The sequence below is a fragment of the Aedes albopictus genome, chromosome 3 (assembly GCF_035046485.1).
Source record: "Aedes albopictus strain Foshan chromosome 3, AalbF5, whole genome shotgun sequence".
Lineage (NCBI taxonomy): Eukaryota > Metazoa > Arthropoda > Insecta > Diptera > Culicidae > Aedes > Aedes albopictus.
This window is the reverse complement of record NC_085138.1, coordinates 430,279,491-430,291,537: the sequence shown is the minus strand read 5'-3', so window position 1 is coordinate 430,291,537 and position 12,047 is coordinate 430,279,491.

Genomic DNA, 12,047 nt, shown 5'->3' with positions numbered 1-12,047 from the left:
CATGACTTGTAACATGATTCGATAACGGGTCATCACGCGATAAAGCGTGCATCAGATGCTTTAATTGTTCTGTGATACGAGCACGGTGCGAGGCGTCGGCATCATGCTACTGCAAGAACAAGGCTATCTTGGATTATTCGTATCCTGTATCATTTATCGCTTGAAGTGATTTTCTGCCATCCTTGCCACCTAGTGGTGGAATACTAAATCAAACGATCCATAACCTTTAGGCCCTTGATCAGACTAACAACTTTACCGAAAACATCAATTCTCAAAGTAATCAGGATCTTGACAAATATAGGAAGCAAATTTCGACAGTGTTACGTCTGTTTGTCTCTGATTTCACTTCGTTTCGCCTTACTCATTGTCAATTTACTTTCACACTCTTTCACAGTGAGCAGAACAAATAACGCAGTGTGTAATGGCAAACTGCTCTCTGCGTGTGAGTTTGCTCTCTGCGTTCTTTTCATTTCTCATTGCGTAGCCGCCTGCTCTTTGCGGTTTGCGTTTAGAAACTGCGCATTGCGCGCAGTGAGTGAGGAAATGCCAGCCCTGGTTGTTTGATCTTGTGGACCGAAAAACAAAAATGATAAAACAGCATTTTTCGGGTGGTTCATGCTACAATATAGGTTTATCTCAGTGGCGCTTGAATTATGGTTAAATAAAAATAAAAGTTCCACGATAAATTTTTAAGCGCAGATAAAATATCGCTACCGGCAATAAGTAAAGGCCCATGTAAAAATATATTATCCGGATAATTAACAATTTCTGACTCCATCACGTTGACATAATTTTTCGCGTTGAACTAGGTGAGCATTATTATTAATTTTTTTTTAATGTGCTTTTGCCCATATTTTTGTTTTCACGTGTTGGACATCTTATTTGTCTGTTATAAAAATGGTTTATGTAAGTCATATTACCTTCATATAGCTGAATTTCAACCTAGCCATATGACATGTAATATATATGCTTTCTTAAAGTCATAACATCTAAAAATAGCTTATTTGCAACCAATGGATGTCTTTGTATGATATAAGCATTTTTCTAGTTCATTTTACTAAAGAATAACTTGATTATAAAACATGCCGTTTTGAAAGTTAGGTGGATGTATAATCATTAGTACGACAAGTGTATTCAAATACATCTTATACAACTAGTAAGATGTTGTATAAGACGCCATTTTTTGCGCTGTTTTCAATATATAGGTGTCCGGAATGCAGTCAATAATACAGTAAAAATACAATCGACTATGTATGAAACATGCATATTTAACTACTATATAACTAGTTGTGTTACTTGGGTATGGAAAAAATCTCTTTCGGAAACCTAGGAAGAATTCCTGGAGAAATCCCTAGAGGAATCATTGGAGAAACATCTGTGTAATAATTTCTGGAGGAATCCTTTTGGGAGAAATTCTTGGATTAATTCCTGGAGGAAACCATGGAAGGATTTCCGGAGGAATCCCTGGAAAAAAATCCTGGAGAAATTCCTGCAGAAATTTCCGAAACAATTTGTGAAGGAATCCTTGGAGGATTTCCTGCAGAAATTCCTGGATGAATTGCTGTATGAATTTCTGAAAAAAAGTCGCAGAGGATTTCCTGGACCAATTCCTGAAGGAATTCTTGGTGGAATTCCTGGAGAAGTTTCTCGAGAAATGCCTGGAGGAATATCTGAAATAATCCCGGGATAAATTTTAAAGGAATTCTTGGGGCAATGCTGAAGAAACCTCTTGATGAGTTCCTGGAGGAATCTTCAGAGAAATTTCTAGAGAAATTCTTGAAGAATCCCTGTGGGAATTCTTGGAAAAAAAACCCTGGAGGAATCCCTTGAGCAATTTTTGGAGAAACCTCAGGAGGAATGCCTGGAGCCACTTCTGCACAGATTTCTGTCGGAAACCCAGGAGGAATTCTTGGAGGAACTTCTGGACAAAATCATGGCGGAATCTTAGAAGGAATTCCTGGAGAAATCCCTAGAGGAATTCTTGGGGCAGTTCCGTGGAACTATCCCTGAAAGAATTCCTGGAGGAATTCTTGAATTAATTCCTGGAGCAATCTCTAAAGGAGTTTTGGAAGGAATCCCTGGAGAAATTCCTTCCTGAATATCTGGAGGAATTCCAGGAGGAATTGCTAGAGCAATTCTTTCAAGAATTTCTGGAGGAAATACTAGAGGTACCATCCTCAGAGTAATCCGTGAAGAATTCCTGGTGTATTCCTGGGGCAATTTTTGGAGGATCCATGAAAAACTTCCTGGCGGAATCTTTAGAGGAATCCCTGGAGAAGAAATTCCTGGTCAAATTTTCTGATGAATCCCTGGAAAGTTTCCTGAAGAAATTTCTGAATTTCCTGGGGTAATTCCTGGAGAAATGATTGGTGTAATTCCTGGAGGAATTCACGGAGAAATGCTTGCATGAAATCCTTAAGGAATGCCTGGAGGAATACCTGGAATAATTCCTGAAGAAATCCCTGAAGAAATTTCTATAGGAATTTCAGGAGGTATTTATGCAGGAATCCCTGGAGGAACTCTTAAAGTAATTCCTGGACGTACTCTGTGAAAAATCCTGGGGGAACTGCGATGATTATTTCTGAAGGAATTTCTGTAGGGATTCCTGGGATCATTCTGGAGGAATCCCTATAGAAATCCTTGGAAGAACTCCTGGGGGAATGCCTGTAGACATGCCTGAAGGAATATCTGGAGGAATCTCTAGAGAAATTCTTTAAGAAATTTCTAGAGGAGTTTCTGGAGGACTCCCTGAATAAATTCCATTAGCAATCCCTGGAGGAATTCCTGGAGAATTTCCTTAAAGAATCACTGGAACAATTGCAGGAGGAATCCCTGGTGGAATTCATAGAGGAATCCCTAGAGGAATCTCTTGAGGAATTCCTGGACGAATCCCTGTAAAATTTTTTAGAGGAATCCATGGGTCACTGTACCTTGAAGGATCTCTGGAGAAATTCCTGAAGGAAACCTCAAAGAGGAGGAACCACTAAAGATATCCCAGGAAAAATCCTCGAAGATATGTCTGGGTAAACTCTTGAAGGAATCTCTTGAGGAATTCATGATGGAATCGCTGCAACAAGCTATTGAAAAAAATCCTGTAGGAATTATTGACACTCATATAGTTTACGAAACTATGAACAAATATAAAACAGTCATTTTGATTCCTCAAAATAGAAGTGCCGATTTGCATATTCACATATCAGGCGCCCATCCAGCTTAAAGGTAATTACAAGTCAGGTCCCCCCCTGGGCCCCCTCCAGAAAAAAATCCTAGCTACGCCAATGGTCTTCAGAGATATCGAATCAGTCTTTCAATGAACGAAGTACAGAAGCAATTAAAATTCCTCCGGTCACAACAGGAGGGTCTTGGGTGTGTGCTTCAGGGGCGTTTCCTGGTGGTTTCGGAGGGTCTCATGAGCTTTAGAGGACTTCCGAGGGGGTTCATGACGGTTTCTTCTTCTTCGTCTGGTTCTTTATGGCTCTACGTCCCCACTAGGACTTGGCCTGCCTCGCTTCAACTTAGTGTTCTTAGAGAACTTCCACAGTTAATAATTGTCTTTGCCAGCCATTGCACGAATTTGTATATTGTGAGACAAGTACAATGATGCACTATGTCCAGGGAGTCTAGAAAATTTTCCCGACCGGAACGGGAATCGAACCCACCGTCTCCGAATTGGTGAACCATAGCCTTAACCACTAGGCTAACTGGAGACCATGGGTGTGTCTGTAGCATTTCAAAAAGTTTTAGCAGATGTTCAAGAGGTTCTGGCGGGGCATTTTGTGGGTTTCTGAGGATCTCAGGAGAGTTACATAGGCTACTCAAGGGTTTTTCAGTATTTCAAGAAATTTCAGAGGATTTCCAACGGGTTTCGGAGGTGTTACAGGAACATCCCGGAGGTTTCTGATTATCTCAGGCGCATTATATGGGTTCCAAGGGGGTTTCATGGGCTTTTCCCCATCTAACACACCGCCTAAACTCCCTGCAATCCCATAGAACGCCTTTGAAACACCTTAAAACCTCCGAAATACTTCCTGGAATACTCCTGAGACGTCCCTTACTAAATTACATTAAATGCTCAGAAACGCCTCTAAAACGTCATAATATATCCTGAAATACCCAGAAAAACTCGAAGTCTGTAAACTCTCTTGAACTCCCTCTTCCCATTGAAAAAATCTGAAACTACTCTGAAAGCCCTATTCGATCTCTTTGGAACTCCCAGAATACTGCCCTGAAACTCCTTTTAGGCTACCTTGATAATCTTGGGAACCCCTTTTGTCCCTTTTGGCCTGAATGAGGCCTGAGGAGAACGTGCCTCTCTAGCCCATCTACTGAAGCCTGAGTGTCCTCTGTTGTACATAGGAGTCGTCTCCATTCTTCGGTCCATGGCTGCGTGTCTCAAATCCCGCACTCTGCAAATCGTTCTCTAAGTTTCTTGTGCTGGTCGGATTGCTCTTGAGAATCATTTTAATCGGGTTGCTATACGGCTTCCTGATGACGTGACCCACCCACCGTAGTCTCCCGAATTTCGCGGTGCTTCCATCTGCACACCGCCGTAGATGGTATGCATCACCTTCCGTTAGAAAACTGCAATAATGGCGACGTTAAAAGCACTGAAGGTGGCCTGGTAACAGGTCTAGGAGTACGTGCCCAGGACGAAAGATTTCCAGACCCTAACCTCCAAGCGATTGAAGAGGAGGCTGGTCGGTTGAAAAACAACAAAGACGCTGGAGCAGATCATCTACCAAGTGAGCTTCTACAATACGGTGGAGAAGCAGTGGTGAGAGCACTACACCGGGGAATTACCTAGATTTGGAAGGAGAAATGGATGGAAGGTATCGTGTTCCCATCAACAAATAGAGCGTTAAGCTGGATTTCGGGACCTATCACGATCACACTACTGAGTGCGGTCTACAAGACACTCTCTCAAATTTTGCCGTCGTTTATCACCAATTGCAAGACAGTTCGTGGGGCAATTCATGGGTGAGCGCGCTACAATGGACCAGATGTTCGCCGTCCGCCAGGTGTTGCAGAAATGCCACGAATACAACGTGTCCACTAGAGTGGGTCATCCGATATGTATATGGAAAAATGGAAAATTTGAAGGCATCCCATCTGAACTCTACGATCAAACAAAGTTCGCCGTCACACGAAGTTAACTCTCTACAAAACGCTTATTAGAGCGGGAATCCTTTATAGGCACGAAACATGGACGTTACGTGTAGAGGACCAACGCGCCCTTGGAGTTTTTGAACAGAAGGTGTTGCATACCATCTACAGCGGAGGAAGAACTTTGAGAAGGCGAATGAACCACGAGCTGCATCTGCTGCTGAGAGAACCAACCATCGTCCACACCGTGAAAATAGGGAGGCTACAGTGTTGTATAGCAATCTGATAAAAATGGTTCTCGAGAGCCATCCGATACAAGTAGACGTGGTACGCAGTGAGCTAGGTGGGTCGATCAAGTGGAGGCCGATTTTCGAACCCTTAGCAGAAGGTGGAACTGAAGACGCACAACCATGAACCGAGTCGAATGGAGACATCTCCTACGTACAGCAGAGAACACTCAGGCCTTAGTCTGACCGTTAAGGTAAGTAACGAACGTGGCACTACCTTCAATGAGCAAAATATCGTTCGAAGGTAAATCATAAAAAGCAGCTCTGTATTGGTAGTACCACCAACCTTAAACTTAAAATGCCATGTCACATCCACCTTATATTCGACGATGAAATAATTTGAAGTATTTTATGCAACGGTGGCCAACATAACAAACAAATCCAAACTATTATTTGCAAACATTTCTATCACTTATACACAAATTTACATAATGGTGCGTCTTGCATCCTGAACTATTCAGTTTCCAAAGAGTCTACATTATCTACAGCCCCGACCTCATTACGCTAATTAGGTTCGAAAGGTTCAAAGATGTTTCACGTTTCTCCTAATGAGCTCGACAGTAGCAGAGAGAATAGAAAGAAAAACTCAGCCCCGTGTATTCATCGAGTGAAACAGAACACAAAACATATGTAATTCTATCATTCTATGCTACTCGTGGTTCGTCACTTATAGATGTACACTTACAGACGATAAACTTTTTTTTTCTGAAATTTTCCCGCCCAGAAACCACCTCTCGGAAGAGTATGTACTTCATCATCGGCCAGGGTGCATCCCATTACCGTTCGCGTAGGATGTTTTCTATTTTGATAATGTCTGCTGTCGAGTGTTTTGACTGTGCAACTTGATTTCTTGGACTTTGAACTTGAGAAAGCCATCAGCAGAAAGAAATATAAAATGTGACAAATTACGTTGTGAACCACAGAAACAACATTTCGGTCGTCGTGTAACAGCACTAAAACACGGTCCAGGAGAAAATTTGAAACACATTTCCTTTTTTTTCTCTCTCGTTCGCTGCACAACAGCGGGATGTTGGTTTTGGTCTCCTTTTTTCGGGAACGGGAGCCTCAGCTGGAAACGTCGTGAAGGGAAATGCCATGGTTTCTGTTTTTGGCAGCTGGATGTAATCAACGTTGTACCTTACATGTGTTGAAAACATTCAAACCGATTTCAATTTAGGGTATTTCAATGGGAAATCAACGAATTGTGGTAAAAAAAAAATGGAACATAAATTACCCCAAGAAATAACAAGTTGTCAAGAGATTTACGATCTTTGTTGAATGAGAGCAGGCTTTCATAAATTAGACAATAATTAGGTTGGTGGAATGGCAACCTATCTCTCTCATCGCTGCGTATCACCAATCATCGGTCGCGGTGGTAATGCAATATCGGTGTCGAATATCCGTTCAATGTGTGTCACTTCATGGATGATACAAAATCATATTTCCGCCAACGCAACCTCCCAAATGACAATGATGTGTATATGAAGCACGATACATCAAGGAAGAGCGCGGTAGCAGAATAAGGATTCCGTTTTCTTAACAACACGATGGGTATCAAATTTTCATTCGAACAGACATCGAACCATGTCACCAATATTTTTTTGCCTGTCACAGAAGCAACTGCTAGAAAATAGACGAAAGGTTCTAATCGAATTAGATCTTCTTGAAACTCTACACTCGAAAGAACAAAAAAACCGAACTTCTTGTCAGGAGGTAATACGTTTCGACATTAGGAAAAAATGTGTTAGGGAACCCCTTCCTACTTATTGGTGCGTTAAGCTGAACATTCTTTGAAAGCTTGTACGGATTAAGATATCACCTTTAGGCAAAACCTATATAGCCCAGACGGGTGGAACAGTAGTCTACCGGAGCTCAGTGTGCTGCTGGTTAAATTTCATTTCAAGTACCATCACCTAAAACAAAAAGGGTTTTAGTCCGAAGCAAAACATATCATTCTACTTTTTTCCATATGGGATGACATTCTTGCGGCTTTAGGTTGGTCTCTGTGTCGGAAGCGTAACGATGCGGCAAAGAAAGGGTTTTTGTTTTAGAAGGCGGTTTCTTGTCACATGAATCGAAAACAAGAAAAGGAATGAGTTACCGCAACGTCGGTTGCGTCTCGTTGATGAAGATCTTCGCCTAAGCCGCTGCTAGTTTGATGCGGTTGGCTTGGCACCGCATTTCAAATGATGTATTGTCTCATTGGAGATCAGCCGGCGTGGATCTGATTTATGGATGGTTGATTGAAGAATGTTGCATTTGTTTTGAATTCGACTGGGGTGTCATACCTGCGTCTGTTCTTTTGGCTGAATCTGGTAATTCAGTGTTCTTCGAGCATTCTCATTTTAATGTTTAAAATCGTTGAATGGAACTCATTCATTTATTTTCTCATATTCATGATGACACTTAAATGTATGCCACATTATCGATTTGTGACTGGGCTTCAAAAACGCCCAAATATTTTCCAGGTCAAGATCTATTTGGTTCACCCACCTTGCCCGCTGCACTCACCTTATCAACACCACAGGGTTGATGTCCGGTATTCTTGCAACATGTAATGTCCACCACATCCTTTCGGTTTTTTTTTTCTATCTTTTAGATGCTGGATGCACCGATTTATGGGAAGAGCTCCTGGTTCGACTTCACTGACACACACCATTCTCCTCAAATACATAGTTCTGTTCCAAGTAGCATGACCGTCCTCTACCGGACCCGGACGGATGAACGCTAGGTGATTGGAAGGTGGAAGCTTCGATGAGCACCTGAATGGCGTGAAGCACATGGATGGCGTGAATTGGCACGGGAGACCAAGGCAACGCCGGACAAAACGTGTACCTGGCAAAGGACGAAAATGATCCAACTCTCACGTTGAGGGAAGTAAGGATGCCATTCACCTGCTCAAAATCAACGAGTGGGAGGAATCCGTCGCCTTAGTAGCGCACCCAAACTACAACGACATGGTCCAATTCTTGCAAAAGCGATCCCGCATACTGGAGACCATTTCAACCAACCGTCCTCAGCACACCCCGTTGAAGTCAAATAACCAACCTCCCGCTCCAAAGGAGTTTACCTCCACCCGATTTATTACAAATGCCGCCTCTGACGGATCGTCCAAATCGTTCCCAAACTGCACTGCGTGCGAGAAACAGAGACATTCCATCTTCGACTGCTCCGTGTTCAACGGTCTGGACGCAAAGGGCCGTATGAAGGTGGTGGCGGACAAAAAGCTTTGCATCAGTTGTTTCCGCAGTCGCTGTGGTCATTTTGCCCGCAACTGTCGCTCGAAGTTCAACTGTAAACACTGCTCGCGGCGGCATCATCACTCCATGATTCACCCTGGACCATTTGAGATGGATAAGCAGGGATCTGATGCCGGTTCCGTGAATCCGTTGCCCATCACGTCCAGTGTAGTGACAACGGTCGCTGCAATCCTAACACCCGAGGCCGTTTCGACGGCCAAATCATCCAACGCCAGCGTGATTCTGCCAACCCAACGCAACCAGCGAACGATTGTGCCAATTGCTTCTCTCTCGTTTGTCGGGTGAAGATCACTGCGTCCAGATTTTAGAACTATTGTGATATACCCTTTTGCTGTGAGGTACGCAAGTTATCTCAGTAACATATTTGTCACTGAGATACCTAGGTATCGACTGAACTCAAGACCATCTATTATTGATGAATAGAGATCCTGAGTTACAGTATGTGACTCCCCCATTCTGGCGAGACTAGCTTTATGAAGCCAACCACGTCCTTGGGAGATAAGATCCATATGTCAGCAGGTCCTAAAAAGGGCTTGCTGAGAACTTTGAACATACGTTGAGTGAGTGCACTGCAATAGCAGAGGATGTGTTCTGATGTTTCCCTCTCCTCGTCACAGAAGCGCAATTTGAGGTTTGGATTGCTCCGATCTTTTGTAGATGGTATCTGCAGGGGCAGTGTCCAGTTATTAGACCGGTGTAGATGTTGAGATCCCTTTTGTTGAGACCTAATAGTTGTTGGGTTTTCTTGGGGTTTATCGTTACGAGTCTTTTGGATTGGCTCGTATGGGGAAGTGCATTCCAGTTTGATGTGATTTGACTGACCATATATTTGTTCAGTTCCATTTTTACAGAGCAGTCTGAGATCCCGCAGAAGGGCTCAGGGCCAATGAACCTTTCATTAGATCCATTCCTGGCTAGCTCATCAGCAATCTCGTTTCCCTCTAGACCCGTATGTCCTGGGATCCAATATAGGTAGACTCGATTGCGTATGGATAAGTTTTTCAAAGCCAGAATGCATTCCCACACTAGCTTTGTGTTACAAGTGTAGTTATTAAGCGACTTAAGTGCCGCTTGGCTGTCAGAGAAAATACATATTTTTGCAAACCTATACTTTCTCCTCAGGCATAATAACACGCATTCTAATATTGCATGTATTTCCGCCTGAAATACTGTGGGCCACTGTCCTAAGTGGACAGATATTTTTGTTCTAGGGCCATAGATTCCGGAGCCTGTCAGATTATTCATTTTCGAACCATCTGTGAAGAAATTTATAGAGCCTGTTGGAACGCTGGGTCCACCTCCTTCCCACTCCTGGCGGGAAGGAATGAACACATCGTAAGGTAAGTCATAATTGACTACCGTTTCCATCCAGTCACTACAAATTCCTATTGCGGGATTTATGGCAAATTCGTTTAATATGCTGAGGTGACCCGTAAGGTCTCCCGACAGCAGTGTTTTTGTTCTATTTAACCTTAGAGTACTTTTTTCCGCTTCCAGCTTTATGAATTGATCTAACCGGGGCAGGTGAAGCATTGCGTCTAGGGCCAAAGTGGGTGTACTACGAACTGCACCAGTGATCGCTATGCAAGCGGTGCGTTGGATTTTGTTGAGCTTCGCCCTTGCAGCAGCCTCATTAGTTTTAGGCCACCAGACAAGGGAAGCGTAAGTAGTCCTGGGACGAACAATGGTTTTATATATCCACATGATCATACTTGGTTTTAGGCCCCATCTTTTACCCAGGGTTTTTGAACAAACCCAAAGTGTATTGAGACCTTTCTGCACAACTGATTGGAGATGAGAGTTCCAATTCAGTTTTGCGTCGAGTATGACACCTAGATATTTTACTTCGCTTGAATAAACTAGTTGTGTATGATTCAAGAAAAGGGGTTTCAGTTGGACCTTCCTCCGTTTGGTGAAAGGGATAATGGAAGTTTTTGTAGGATTTATGCCTAGTTGTTCCTTATGACACCAGGAAAAAGTGTGATTTAGGGCAGATTGCATTCTTTCCACGATAACACTTTCGAATTTGCCTCGTACAATAATGACAACGTCATCAGCATTATCCAACCACTTCGAAGCCTCTTCTTCTCTCTAAGCAGAGCTCTAAGTAAAATCTCTAAGTCTAGAAGCTCATCCACCACCAGTGACCACAACAAAGGAGAAAGCACTCCGCCTTGCGGACACCCCCTTGTTGCTTTAACAGTAATGTATGAACCGCTAAGCTCAGAGGAGATTTTTTGATTAGCTAGCATAGCATGTACCCAGGTAACAATGCATGGGTCGAATTTTCTCCTCAACATTGCTGACCCTATAGACGAATAAGAAGCGTTATCGAATGCGCCCTCAATATCAAGAAATGCTACAAGAGCAATTTCTTTTGCATTAAGTGTTTTTTCGATCTTTTGAACTACCGTATGTAGTGCCGAGATCGTAGATTTTCCACTTTGATAAGCGAATTGGTTTTTTGACAAAGGCATTGCTTTCATAAATTTGTGATTTATGTACTCGCATAGTACCTTTTCCATAATTTTGAGCATTACAGAGGATAAACTTATCGGCCTGAATGCTTTGGGGTTGGTTTTATCTCTCTTTCCTGCCTTCGGAATGAAGACAGCCCGGATTTGACGCCAATCGTTGGGTATATGCCCCAAAATCAGACTCGCCCTAAAAATCTCAACCAAGGGTGGAACCAGTGTTTTCTCCTCTTTTTGGATCAACGCTGGGAATATTCCATCCATGCCAGGAGACTTAAATGGCTCGAAAGATCTCACAGCCCTCTCAACCCTGGCCCGAGTGAAAGCTTCCTTTGCAACCTTTATTGCGTCTTTTTTAGATCCAGAAACCCATGATTGGATCTCTTGTGGATCTGAAACAGCAATTCCAGTGTCTTGGTCGCCGATGCTCGACTCAGGGATTGAATCAGGGAAGTGGATCTTTAACAATTCGCTCAGTGTATCGCTAGGCTCTACAGTGAGCGAACCATCCGTCTTTCGGAGGCTACCCACACCATTGGAGTGGTCTTTTGAAAGAGTTTTTTGGAGGCTGGCCACTACGGGTGTATTCTCTATGCTTTCACACATTAGAATCCACGATTTCCGTTTGGCTGACCTTATTTCTTTGTTGTAGTTCGTCAGGGCCTTTCTGTATAGGCTCCAATCGCCGGTTCGCTTGGCACGATTGAATTCCCTACGCGCAGTTTTCCTAAGCTTCTCAAGAGTTTTATTCCACCATGGAACGTCTCTGCTCGAACTAATTGATTTAGTTGGACAGCTCTCTTGGTAGGCATTAAGGATTTTGTTTTTAATGGATTTGGACGCATCTTCCAATTGTGTAATGGACTTGATGTGACTTTCTATGATGTACTCTTCAGATTGTAGGATAGCTGAGTAGGATTCCC